Source organism: Nelumbo nucifera, chromosome 1 (assembly GCF_055504915.1).
Source record: "Nelumbo nucifera cultivar China Antique chromosome 1, China Antique-T2T, whole genome shotgun sequence".
In the NCBI taxonomy this organism is placed as follows: Eukaryota; Viridiplantae; Streptophyta; class Magnoliopsida; order Proteales; family Nelumbonaceae; genus Nelumbo; species Nelumbo nucifera.
Window position 1 is genome coordinate 49,428,359 of NC_142649.1, and position 14,231 is coordinate 49,442,589.

Here is a 14,231-nt window from a genome sequence, read left to right on the forward strand (position 1 = left end):
GATAGGCACCATTTTGATGTTCACTACAAGGTTAGGGATTGGGTCTACCTTAAGTTGGGGCCCTACATGCAAAGCAGCTTGGCTAACCGCAGCTCTTAGAAAAGTGGGGAAAGTGGCTTACAAAATTGATTTTCCAGCCAACTTGAAACTGCACCCAAGTTTTCATGTATCACTCGTGAAGTCACACTTGGGGCCTGCCCACACTACTTCACGGGTCTTGTCTGATTTCTCAGGAGATGAGAAATTACTGCTGGAATTGGACTACATTACTGATTTCAGGTGGGTCATGGATAACCACCAAGTTTGCCAACAAGCTTTGGTTGTCTGGAAGAGGTTACCTATAGAGGACACTACTTGGAAAGATTATCAGCTCCTTAAGCAACTTTACATTCACATCAACCTTGATGACAAGGTTGTGCTGGGGGGGGGGTTGGAATTGATAGAGTGTTGTAATGTGAATAAAGGCCCATTTAGTCCCATCAAATATTGTATACAAGAGGACCACGTAAGCAAGCCTGGTATTAGGTGGTGGGTCTCATTGAGGAAATGTATAAATAGACCTCAAGATGAATGAAATAATACGAAGGTTTTCCCTCTCAATTTCCTTTTCTCTATTTGTTATTCTCTTCTTTTTTGTGTTTCAGGAGAAGTGTCTCCCTTCGAAGAGGATTCCTGTGGTGAGAAGATCTCATCAAATTCCTACTCCAAATAATGCAAAAATGGTGCTTATATCTTGGAAGTGTAGGAGTAGAGGCTAATAGAAGGTGAGCAATCTCACCAATTAGCATTTCAAAGTAAAAGAGTAACGAGGATAATTTAGGTCATTTGTATTAAGTTTCATATGTGGCACCTCCCAATTGAATGCCCTAATCTTAGGTGGCTTGGTGATGGGGATCAACTTAAGGCATATCAAAAGAGAACCAAAGATGCTCATATGCTTATTTGGCATCAATATGATGACATGGGGCCCACATGGGAGCTGGACAGGACTTATTTGACTTTCTTACATTTATGGACAACAAGGGTATTTATGTAATTTGCATGTTTAGGGGTTATGGTTGGGGACAAATCTTAGTAATTTCCCTTTGTTTGGCTTTATGTTTGTAATTGTTTATGGGCAGGTTTAGTCTAATCTAGTTTCTTTTTGTAAATGGCTTGTTAGGCAAGCTAACTTTGGGGGGGGGGAGGGGGCAAGTTTCTTCCTTTGGAAGCTTCTTTCTTATTAAGCTTGTAAGGTTCTTTGAAAAATAGTTTTGGATAATGAAAAAAGAAAGTTCCTCTATAGAATTTGGTGTGATTGCCAAGTTAGGGGTGTGATTGTCCTTACCCTTAGTGTGATTGTCTAGGGTTTTCATCTTATTTCCATTTCTTCTCTTTTCTTCTCTTCTTTCTCTATTAGTTCTTCGTTTGTGCTACACATCTAGACCTAAGTGGGTTGCAAGAATAGTGCTAAATCACAAAGATCTTACATCACATGGTACTTTGCAAACGACCTCATTTGGAAACTGTGGAAGGGGGGTAACTTGAGGACATAATTCCAAGAAAAAAGAGGCACAAAGAGAATAAGTCCATGGGACTAAAAACTCCAAATGACTATGCACTAATGGTTACTAAGAAGGCGTGCACCTCGCCTTGCGCTTTGTTCCTTGGGCACAAATTGCCCCTAGTGCTTTTAAAATATTGCTGTGTATCTTGATTTACACTCCTATTATTACTGAATTTACATGTCATATACTCTATTTTAGTCCTACTTATTTTAAAACCTCCTGTTTCTAAGACATTTTATCCATAAGCTTAATTTTACATTTAATGCTTCATTAGTTTCATCAATTGAAAGAATGTTATCCACAAACAATATGCACCATGCATAGTTTTCAAGGCGCCAAGGTGAGGCTAGGCAACCATGGGGCGCCTAGCCCTCGCCTAGGCAATGGAATTTAAAAATAAGAAGTTAATGTTTTTCTACCCCTTCTGAACTAGTTTTTTTGGTTTTATGTATTTTGCACTTACTTTTGTGCTTGTGTTTCTTGTAGTATTGCTTGATGAGAACAAGTACTAAAATAAAAGAAGAAAATGAAGAAGAAAAGTAGGGGGCAGGGCCCCTGTTGTAGATCCAGAAAAACTGGTGAAAAGATATTAAAACAAAAGAAGAAATATGAAGAAGAAAAGTAGGGGCAGAGCCCCTGTTTCAGACACCAATGCTGAGAACAAAAAAAGCTGAAAAAAGGCAAGAAATTAAGAACAAAAGGGGGCGGAGCCGAAGCCCTTGTTCTAGACCTAGAAAAGTTGGTGAAAAAAAATACTAAAATAAAAGAAGAATATGAAGAATAAAAGAAGGGGCGGAACCCCTGTTTCAGACACCAATAATGAGAGCAAAAAAGAAAAAAAGCTAAAAACATGAAAAAAATTTAAGAACAAAAGAAGGGGGGCAAAGCCCCTGTTTTAGTCCAATAAAATGATTAAAAAAACTTAGGGAAAAGATACAAAAAGGAAGAGAAAAATGGGGTGTAACCACTGTTTTAAACCAGGAAACAGAGAACAAAATGAAGTTACTTTCCTCACAATGAAAACATGATAACATGCATTAGATTCTATTATAAAAACTAAAACCAACCAATATAATATTATATATTTTATATCTATTTTCATTTAATAAATATTATATATTATATATGTGTTTCAGTCCCCTAAGCATGCACCTAACATATATTTTCTTGGTGTTTGAGCGAGGTGGCACTCTTTGAAAAAGTGCCTAGTGTTTCAGTCCCCTAAGCATGCACCTAACATATATTTTCTTGGTGTTTGAGCGAGGCACTCTTTGAAAAAGTGCCTAGTCACCTAGGCGCCCGCCTAGGCGTTGCCTTGACAACTATGGCACCATGAAACTTCTTCTTGAATAGGTTTAGTCAATCATCTATGATCAAGGCAAATAGACAAGGGCCAAGTGCTGAAACTTGGTGAAGGAAGATCCGTAGTAACTGTAAAATTTGAAGTCTTGTTTTTGATAATTGAAATGTGAATTCATTAATCAAAGAGAATAATCTATTACACTCATCCCTTGGAGAAGCGCAAGGTGCAGCCTCTCCTAGATATTATAGTGAAACAAGAAAAAAACAATAATAAATTACAGACTTGCCCAAAAAAGCTCTTCTCTAGAAACCCCTTGTTTGGCAAGACAGTCAGCAAAAGCATTTGCTGACCTACCAACCCATTGGACTCTAATGATCATGTGTCTTGTTAACCATTTGATTTTTTTTCATAAGATCCCTATACCTCCAAGTAGTTGAATCAGGGTTCTGCAAGCAACCCACAATCACCTTAGAGTCCCCTTCAATCAATAACTTCTCTATCCCAAATTGGTTGGCAATTGAATTCTTTGTACAGGAACCAGCAGTTCAACCCTTGTAGAATCACTTACTCCCACCGGGCCTGAAAACAGTGATAAGATCTTGCTATTCCTTAGTTCTCAAGAATCCTCCAATCCGTGACAATCTCGGATTGCCTTGACTTCTCCCGTCAAAATTCAATTTGATAAACCCTTCTGAGGGAGGTACCCAAACTGCTGCAAATTTATTTTTCTAAGAGGATAAATTAGCAATTGCAGCCCAACTTCTCCAAAAATCCACAAAGGAAAACAAAGAAAAGGAATCTAAGGTTCTCAGTCTGTATAGTTCTAGTGAAAATACACTACTTTACTATTGGAAGGGTTCTCTCCTTGTCAAGAAAGATTTTGGAATTCCTTTCTTCCCAAATAGTCCACAGTGTGGCTGCTCTAATGCATCTCCACATGCATTTCCCTTTTTTTGTTGGCCAAACGAAGGTAGACAAGCTAAACAACAAATTGACTTCTGTAGCAATCCTCATTATGGGCTTTGCACAAAATACACCAGTTTGGTTCAAAGTATTAATCTTATGATGATACACCTCCCAACAAAAGACAACTTAGGGGGAATAGGTTTGGTCCAAACTTCTCGGATAAGGAAAAACTAGGCACATTTACTGGAACAAAGGGATTTGAAGAAAGAAGCACAAGAGCCTTGAGGAGCAGGGGTCCACATTCTCCTATTAGGGGAAAAAGGGTCTAAACAAACATTGCCAAGAGAAGAAAGCAACTCAGTGACACAAGGAAGTTCAACCTCTTCCAAACCTCTATGAAAACCAAAATCCCAATTCAAAAAAAGAGGGAGGACTGGAGGGGAGAGGAATGAGGAAACATGCTCTTTTTTTATAAAGAGAAAGGGAGTAAAAAGAGGGGAAAAGGTCTTTGAGGGACATGTTACCCACCCAAGTATCTTCCTAAAAAAGAACTAGATTCCCACACAAGCATCATACCTTACACATTGAAGAAATTTGGGAAGAATGCCATGTATTTATTTATTTATTTTGATCAATAACACCGGTTTCATTAAATTAAAAGAAAAGAGGGAATATGGATACAAAAGGGGAGATAAAATATCTTAGCTCCCTAAAAACAGAAAATAAAGGGAGTGCAAATAGAAAAGATTAAAAAATAGCCCAAAAAATAGACTCCCTATTCACTCCTTGCTTGGCCAACCCATCCGCAAATGAGTTGGCACTCCTCTTCACCCAGCTGTACTGAATCTCAATGTCCCTACCCAGCCATAAGAACTGTTTTTTTTTTTTCATTGTTAAAGTTCCACAAACCACTGTCCTCTGTCTTCAACCAACTAACCATCACCTTCAAATCACCTTCCAGGATCAAACGACTGATATTTAATTCCTTTGCTCTTCGAATTCCTTCAAGCGCTGCAAGGATCTCAGCCCTAAGAGAGTCACCTTCTCCAATAGGGCCAGAGAATAAAGCAATTAACAATCCCTTCCTCATTCTTGAAGACTCCTCCAATCCCAGAGGGCCCTGGATTCCTTACACTGCTGCCATCAAAATTCAGCTTTATAAAGCCCGAGGGGGGAGGGGACCAAAACGGACAAAGAGTCCTCTTGCATCTAGCATTGGAAGCAATCTCTTTCCAGTTTCTTAGCAAGTCATCCACAGGAAAATCTGAAAACAACTCCAAAAATTTTAGCCAGTGGACAACCCTTAAAAGGATTCGATCTAACAATTCTTCCAATATTCTTTCCTTGTCGGAAAAAATGCGTGAGTTTCTTTCTTCCCACAATGACCAACATACCGCTGTCCTAATACACCTCCACATAGTCTTCCCTCTCTTCCTAGGCCAACTGAAAAAAGAAAATGAAAACAAACCTTGGACAGTCTCCGGAGGATACCAAGAACACCCAAAACGGGAGAAAACCCACTCCCAAACAGTTTTAGCAGCCTTACAGGAGACCATGAGGTGGTAGCCAGATTCCCCATCAGCTTTACAAAGAGCACATCTATTAGGAAGTAGACAATAGTTGGGTCTCTTTCTCTGAAGTAAGTCTAAAGTGTTGATTCATTCCAGGAAAATTTCCCAACAAAAAAAACCAATTCGAGGAGGAACAGGCCTGCTCCAAATTTCCTTAACCGGAAAGGACAACCCAAAGGGGATAGGAGGCTGAGTTAAGGTTTCAAAGAATGAAGCACAAGAAAAGGTACCAGAGCTAGAAGGGGTCCAAAATCTGGTGTCTTCCTTAGCAGGGTTTAGGAAGACAATCTCAAGGGAGGCTAGCAAAGTTACCAAGCTATCCATGTCTGTATCCCTAATTGCCCTATGCAGGCCTAGGTTCCATCCAAAGCCAGAAGTGGAGGTTGAAGGGACCAAGAGAAGATATGGGTTCATTTTTCAAGTCTGATAGAGCATACAAGGAAGGAAGCTGGTCCTTCAGAGGAGAATCCCCGACCCAAAGTTGTTCCCAGAATTTTATTCGGTTACCAGAGTTTGGACCATACCTGATCCAAGGGGAGAAAACTGGAAGCAGATTGTGAATGGATTTCCAAGGAGAAGCAGCTGAAGCCCTTGCCAAGATTCCAGGATCCCAACCATTGTCTTCCAGCTCATGAATGCTAGCCACAATCTTAGTCCACAATTTATCCCTTTCCAATGAAAACCTCCACAACCACTTTCCCAGTAGAGCCATATTCCTTTTCTTGAAATTACCAAATCCAAGACCTCATAGTTTTTTACACCTAGTGACCACCTCCCAACTCACCCTATGATCTCTCTTCTCCTCTCCAGGCACCCACAGAAAGTTCCTTATTAATTTTTCCAAAAGATTGGAAACCTTTGAGGGGATCTTAAACACTGACAGATAGTAGATAGGTAGGTTAGCTAGGGTAGACCTAATGAGAGTGACTCTCCCACCTAAAGAAAGATAATTTTTCTTCCAGGCCGCCAGCCTCTTCTCAAACCTCTCCACTACCGGAGCCCAAAAGCTAACACTCTTAGGATTATCTCCTAAAGGGAGGCCCAAGTATGTCAGGGGCCAGTCCGAAATTGCACAACCTAGCTCACCTGCAAATTAGGTCCCTTTCATTCACATTCACTCCCGCCACACAACTCTTATCAAAGTTCACCTTGAGGTTAGATATCTGCTCAAAGAGTTGTATTGTCAACTTTAGATTCCGGATCCAATTGAAGTTCCCTCCTTCACAGGATAGGATAGTATCATCTGCAAACTGTAAAAGTGTTAAGGGAACCTCCTCCCTTCCTACTCTCCACCCTCTTATCAAATTCCTCGAGTCTGCTCTATGGATCAATCTCCCAAGCACATCAACAATCAGGGTGAAAAGAAAAGGGGAAAGAGGATCTCCTTGTCTTAGACTTCTCAACGCAGGAAAGAAGTCAACCACAGTCCCATTCACCAGGATAGAATAATGACAAGTCCTAACGCAGCCCCAAATCCATTTACACCACCTGTCTCCAAAACCAAAACTCCTCAACACCTCCATCAAGAAAGACTAATAAACCAAGTCATAAGCCTTCTCCAAATCCAATTTGCAAACCACTCCCTTCTTCTTTGACTCCTAAAGCTCTCCAAGCTCTCATTTGCAATGAGAATCTGATCGGTGATCTGTCTTCCCTCCACAAAAGCACCTTGGTTGGGTGCAATAATAGAGGGAAGCACCTTCTTTATCCTGAGAGACAACACCTTTGCAATGATTTTGTACAAGTTAGTCACCAGACTAATAGGTCTAAAATTCTTTGGTTGTGATGCATCTTTCTTCTTTGGGACTAAAGCAATGAAAGTTGAGTTCAAGCCCGGATTTATTACACCCCTCCTGTGGAACTTCTCAAAAACTGATCTAAGATCATTCTCCAAAATATCCCAACAATCCTGGTAAAAGGCCATTGTGAACCCATCTGGACTCGAAGCTTTTGTACTATCCATTGAGAATACTTCTTCCTTTACCTCCTCCATATCAAAACTTTTTTTCTAACCACTCTCTCTTCTCTGCACTTAGAGTCGACCAATCCAATCCCTCCAACCACACTCTCCCATTCATAGGCCTTCTAAAAATAGATTTGAAGTGGTTTACTAGAGCCTCTGCAATTTCTACCGGGTGGGACAACACTGCTCCATCAACTTCCAAATTAGAGATGAAATTCTTCTTTCTCCTCCCATTTGCCACTGAATGGAAAAACCTTGTGTTTCTGTCTCCCTCCTTTAGCCACTTACACCTGGATTTTTGCCTCCTACTGATTTCCTCCTTAACCAAGATGTCCTCCATCTGCCTCCTCAGAACTCATCTCAACTTCCTTTCTTCCTCTCCAAAGGAACCTCTCTCTTCCTTCAGGTCCAAATCCTCGATTTGCTCCACCAGAACTTGTTTTCTCTCTTCTAATCTTCCAAACTCCAGCCTATTCTACTCCTTTAATTGTGATTTTAAGTATTGGAGTTTCTTGTGGAACCTCATTCCCTCCCAATCAACTACTGGATTAGCTTGCTCCCACCACTCTCTGATCTTCTCAATGAAACCCGGATGAGTCAACCACAAGTTTTCAAACCTGAAAGGGGTAGGCCCAACTCCTCTTATTTCCTTCTTGACCAACACTATAGGTTAGTGGTCTGAAGTAAGTCTTGGGAGAGTCCTAGAAGTAATATTGCCTCAATGTTCCTCCCAATCTGTTGATAACAAAAATCTGTCCAACTTAGAGCAAATTTGCCTTGATTGAAGGTTGGACCAAGTGAAGTTATTATTTAGGAAATGAAGTTTTTTAAGTTCAAAAGAGTCCACAAATTGGTTGAACTTCCTCATACTTGTTGTCACTCTCTGTCTGGGGTTGTTGGTTTCCTCTGTAAATCTCACTACATTAAAATCCCCTCCCACACACCAAGGTCCATCCTAGAGGCCTCTAATGTCACTCAATTCTTCCCATAATTTCTCCCTCTGCCTATAGTCATTGGGGCCATACACATTTGTTAGTACCCATTCATACCCATCGTCCACCTGTCTGAACTTTAGGGAGACAGAATGATCTCCAATTAGCTCCTCCACACCTATGACTAAATCTTCTTTCCATAGGGTCACAATCCCTCCTGAGGAACCCCACGAGGGAGCAGCCACCCACTTTATACCCCTAGAACTCCACACACTCCTTGCCCATCTGCAATCAAAATCCATTCTTTTGGACTCTTGAAGCATTACCACATCCGGATTAAACTTCTTAATTACCTCTTTAATTGTCGCTCTCTTCCTAATGTTGCCCAACCCCCTCACGTTCCAACTTAGGATTCTCATTAATAACTCTTAGCCTTAACCCTAACTCCTCCAAGATCTATTTAGACCCTTTTCTTCTATCCCCTTTCACTTCAAACTTCTTGTCCCCCTCAATATCTCTTTTTAATCTCTCCAATTCACTCAGCTTTCTATTCTTCATCTTGCTGTCCTCTTTTTTTTGCATGTAGGCTTTTAGATCATTCGGGTTCTTCAGCTTGCACCCCAACTTTTTCACAAACTCTGCAACTGACTCTTCCCCACTAGTTTCCTCTTTTTCTAAAGTTGCACTCTCCTCACTCCTAGGAAACTTCTCGTTCCTTCTCACATTACCTCCAACAACAGCCCTTTCTGTCCCCTCCATGCTCCCTCTCTACATTTCCTTCCTCTCCACTTCACCCAAAAGGCTCTCTATGATTTCCCATATTTTTGTCTCTCTGCAAGTTTTCTCACCCACTACCCCCCCTTGTAGACGCGCTGTGGCTTTCAGACCAAGGGCTTCCGACTCTTGGTTGGGAAGAGAATTTGGAACAAGGGACACAGAGCGCTCATCGGTAGCCCAAACTGAATTGACAGAGTTGAAGGATTTACCTGAGGTAGAGATGTGAGGAGAGAGCATAGGCAAAGGAGTGGTAGTCACTTTCTTTTTTGAGAAATTAGAGCACTCTGTCTCCCTGAGTTGGGGGAAGAAAATCCCTGTCATTGTATCAACACAAAGACCCCTTTCTGTACCCAAGTATGTACCTCTCTGTGAGGTACCCTTGTTCAGCTCTGAGAAGACCCGAGCTACCTCCTTTTCGGCCTCTTCCAAAGCGCTAGAACTAGGGAAGGGCTCAGCCAAATTTGGGTTAAGATCATTCACCCGCTCCTCCCCCTCCTCCTTTCCCTCCCCCACCGAATCCCCTATGAACAAACAATCCAGGCTGAAAGTATCCCTGTTCTATTCTTCAGATAGAGCTTTGTCTGCCGCACTGCCTAAACTCCCATAGGCTTCTGATCTTTCATCATAGTCAGAATCTGAGCCGCAACTTATCCAACCTTGGTCAGCCTCTTCCTTCTCTTTTGTTCTAACTCTCAAATAGCGCGGGTTCGGGCGATCAGGAACGTTGTGTTTTTGCGTGTCGCCGGCTGGCCGTCGGACCCAGCACAGGGCGAGACCTAGACGATGATAGATGAATGTTGCCATCTATCATTGCCCCATGCCTGCTCTGCCCCACGTGATGACTTAAGTTGTCACGTGGGCTTTTAAAGAAACCACCCGGTGCCTGTCCCGCCCCACGTGAAGGCTCATCCACTGACCCGCCCGGCCCAACCTTCCTTAAAACCAGTTCAGACAATGACTTTGAGCACACCCGAACCATACCCCTTTTAGCCATGTCAGCATAGGACGGGCCACCCTCTTTAAACAACCCAACTTCAAAAAAATTTGAATTAGAACCCTTAATAGGAAAGCTTCGAGACTTGGGGCACCCCTGCGACTGTTCCCCTTCCTCTGTAGTTCACCCGCATGCACCAGGCTTTCCCACCAGCCCCTGAAGGCCACGTGTACACCAACCTACAGACTCGTCAGCTCCTTCAACCTCTGTTCGTCTTCCCCAGAGCGAGGCTTCATCTTCTGAAGCTAACCAGACCTTGTACCAGGCATCTTCTGAGAGAACTTTGAAGGCGCGTGGCAAGTACTCCGGCTTGATCCCAACAACCTTAAGTTCCACAGCTCTCAAGTTTCTTAAGTTAACCTCCAACAGAACTCCACTCAACGCTCTGACAATTTTCCTTAGTATTTGATCATTCCAAAGGTTGAAAGGAAGACCGAGAAGTTTGATCAAGAAGCTGCCAACTCTAGATTCAACTTCGTTGCAAACTGGAGCCCAGTTCTGGACCTGAATCAAACTTCCCTCTACAATGAACGTACTGAAATTCAGTTTCTTAATGCCAATATCTAATAAAGCTTTCTTTTCAGCAAAAGGCAACAACACTACATCTTCATCTAAGCCCAACCTCTCTGCAACTACTTCTAAAACCTTCGTTCAATCTTCTATCACCCTATCTGCCACTATGACCATCCTCTTCTCCTAGCTCCCACTCCCTTCTTCCAAAGCTACTCGTTGGAGGACAGTCGAGCTAGACACCAAAACTTCAGGGTAATGCTTAAAGCAGGACACCTGGTTACAAAGGACAGAAGGATTACAATCCTTCAAGCCAGGGACTTCTTCCACTTTCCCTTCGACCTCCAGAAGAAAAGCCTGAAGATTAAAAGCAAAGGAAGCCCACCCTCTCTGCTTCTGGCCTTCCGAAATACACAACACTTGCCTTTTGTTATTACCAAAGAGTTCGGTAACCATTACAAACCACCCGTTTCCACTCCTCTTTAGCACAGTTTTGAACCTCTTACTCTCACATGTCAACGAATTTCTCCAACCTTCTTCCCGTAAAGAATTCACAGTTCCATCTACAAAACCTTTCAACCACACACATGCCTCCTCCGGTAGGAGAATCGTCGCCCTGCTCCCTTCTCTGATTTTCAAGTGAACCTACCCCTTTGTCCTTCCCTGCTCGAACAGGAAAGATTTGGCTTCAATGATCAACTCCAGTCTCCATTTCCCCGCCAGCTTGAACTTCCTCCCCTCCCTCTCCCATGGTTTTTGGCATAACCTCCTCTTGTTATTCTGGTGTGAATGCCATGTATTTATTGCCTTCCAAGGAGTTGATAGAGTAGCCCAACGAGATACTCCAGCATCCCAACCTGAATCGGAACAGCCATGAATGCTACCCACCACCCTATGCCATAAACTCTCTTTCCATTGGCCATCTTCACAGACACTTTCCCAACAAGGCTTCATTTTTAAGAATCAAATTCCCAACTATAAAATTTGAAGTTTTTCCCATTGTTGTTCTAACAATGGTTGTTAGATCCATCATATACTTATTTTGAACCCCTTTCTTTTCCAAGATCCATCATATTATCTCTCTAAGAACTCTACCATATGCCTTTTTTAGATTAATGAACACCATATGAAGATCTTTCTTCTTCTCTTTGAATTTTCCTATCAATCATCTCAAAAGAAATATAGCTTCCATTGTTGATCTCCTTGGCATAAAGCCAAGTTGGTTCTCCCATACACTTGCTTCAAGTTGTAATTTTTGTTCAATTATTCTCTCCCAAAGTTTCATACTGTGGTTCATAAGTTTAATCCTTCAATAGTTATTACAACTTTGTATATCACCTTTGTTCTTACATATAGGCACCATACCACTGTTTCTCCGATCATTAGGCTTATTCTTTTCTTTCACTATCTTATTAAATAGCTTGGCTAGCCATAACAAACCTATCTCTCCCAGACCTTTCCATACTTCTATTGCAATCCCATCTAGTCCTAATGGCTTTCCTTTCATCTTATTTAGTGCCTCTTTTAGTTCAGTAGGTCTAACTCTACGAAGGTACATATTATTTTTAGCATTACTAGTATTACTAGAATCTTCTCCATTAGCACCCTCATTACTAGTATTACTAGAATCTTCTCCATTAGCACCCTCTCCTTGTTATTCATTTAATAAATTTTCAAAATAGTTTTTCCATGTTTGTTTGATTTCCTCATCTTTTACTAAGACTCTTTGATCTTCATGTTTAATGCACCTAACATGGTTTAAATCTTTGCCTTTCCTCGTTCTTAGCCTTGCTAGTTTATACATTCCTTTTTTTGATAAGATAGTTTATACATTCCTTTATCTCCCTCTTTAGTACTGTATTTATGGTAAAGGTCATCATAGGCCTTACACTTAACTTCATTCACCTTCTTTTCAACTTCCTTTTTTATGATTTTACATTTTTCCTTTTTTTTTTTTTTACATTTCTAGCTTTTTGTCATTCTTTGTAGCATGTTCATTTTAATCTAATTATATTTTGAACCTCTTTATTTCACCACCACAGTCTTTTATATTCTCCTAAGTCATTTTTTACTACTTTTTTTATATTGTTGGTCATTTCAAGCCCAAGTCATTCTAAATATTTTAACTTTTACAGTTGTTTCATTTTTTTTTAAATCCTTATTTACTGTTATTGCTACATCATTTCTATTACCTCCGTATACCATAATTTGTAGCTATTAGTTTCTTTAGCATTTTTACCCCTCCATTAAGTTTCTTGTAGGCATGTAATATTAACCCTTCTCTTCATAGTGTCTAATAATTCCAGTTTTTCTTGTTAATGTTCCTACATTCCAAGTGGCTAAATGAAGTCGTGTTTCTTGGACTAGCTTCTTTACCCTCCCTTGTCCAGAAGGATGTGGGAACCCTTGCCTATTTGACACCACAACCGGGTGTTGCCATGGCACGCCACTTATGAGGACCATCCTAACAAGCCCTTGCCACTACACTCGAGTTAGGGTGTAGTGCATCGTTTATGAAGATTGCTCTAGTATGAGCACGGAAAGACAAATCAGGATCCTTATCATGAGAGTTTGACAAAAGTTTTAGTGGTGTCTGCTAGCTTGATGCACCCTCCTCCTTTATCTGGGCTTGGGACCAGCAGTGTAGGACAAGCTCACACTGGTAAAGTTATTTATCATGTGGAATAGGAGTTTGACATTTGATTGATTTCTGAGTTGAGTTTGAGAGTTCAAAGTTAGTTTCTATTGTATGTATAGATTCAATTTTATTTTGCATCCTTATTCTTCAAATTCTCTCTTTCTATTTTCTGTGTTTGAACTTATAAGCTGTTAACTTTTATGTTGGTGCATGGCATGAACATAGTTGTCAAGGCACACCTTGGTGACAAGGCACCAGTGGAGGGTCACCTTGCTTAAGAGCCTAGCTATCTTGTACATGATGCTATGAAAATATTAAATATTTTTACATTATTTGTGTCTTGAATTTATAATAATAAAATGGACACTGTTACACTGCATTTCTTATTTTATGAGTTTTTTCATTACTTTATTATTTTTAGGGTTCAGTAAACACATATTTTGGTGTTTGCTGTCTTGAACCCTTGAAGACTTCAAGACCTGAACCCACAAGGAAGGAGGAACTTAATATTTTTTCCAATCACCATATTCTTCTTCTCCTAGGAAAAAATATTTTCTGAATTTTATTTCCTTTCTTCTTTTTCTACTCATGAATATGTTGATTTTCTATGTTTTTATATGAAGTTTATACTTTTTTATGAAGATTATTCCTAATTACTAGTGATAGATGATTGCTGTTGCCATTGACCCTGGGGAATTACCCTAGGATTCAAGGTTTTTATTAAAATATAGAAGATCACCTAGGCAGTACCTAGCTTCCCCTGTATCATGTAGCCTCACCTTGAAAGCTATGAGCCTGTATATCCATTATTGAGATACTGCGGAAAAGTATATCCAATATTGGGGTCTTATAGATCAACATCTAGAAAGAACCACAAACAAATACATCTGTCAATAAATATTAAATTACCTAAATGATTCAAAATATGGTAAGAAAAATTTGAGGTCTATTCTCGTGGCATTTTGAAGGTGCTTAGTGCCAACATCCTCCTCCCCCTCCTTTTTCTGAATGCATGCTACATAACCAGAGATAAATAGTGCAAGCCAAATGCCAAGTGTCAACATGGATAGGCTTATCAAGGTCCCTGGTA

General features: G+C 40.6%; 1 protein-coding gene across 6 annotated transcripts in view; it reads left to right on the forward strand.

Moving 5' to 3' along the window:
- LOC104587508 (chloroplast envelope quinone oxidoreductase homolog) overlaps positions 1-14,231 on the forward strand; it is a 31,339-nt gene that overhangs the window by 6,640 nt on the left and 10,468 nt on the right. The gene's annotated exons all lie outside the window — the stretch shown is intronic.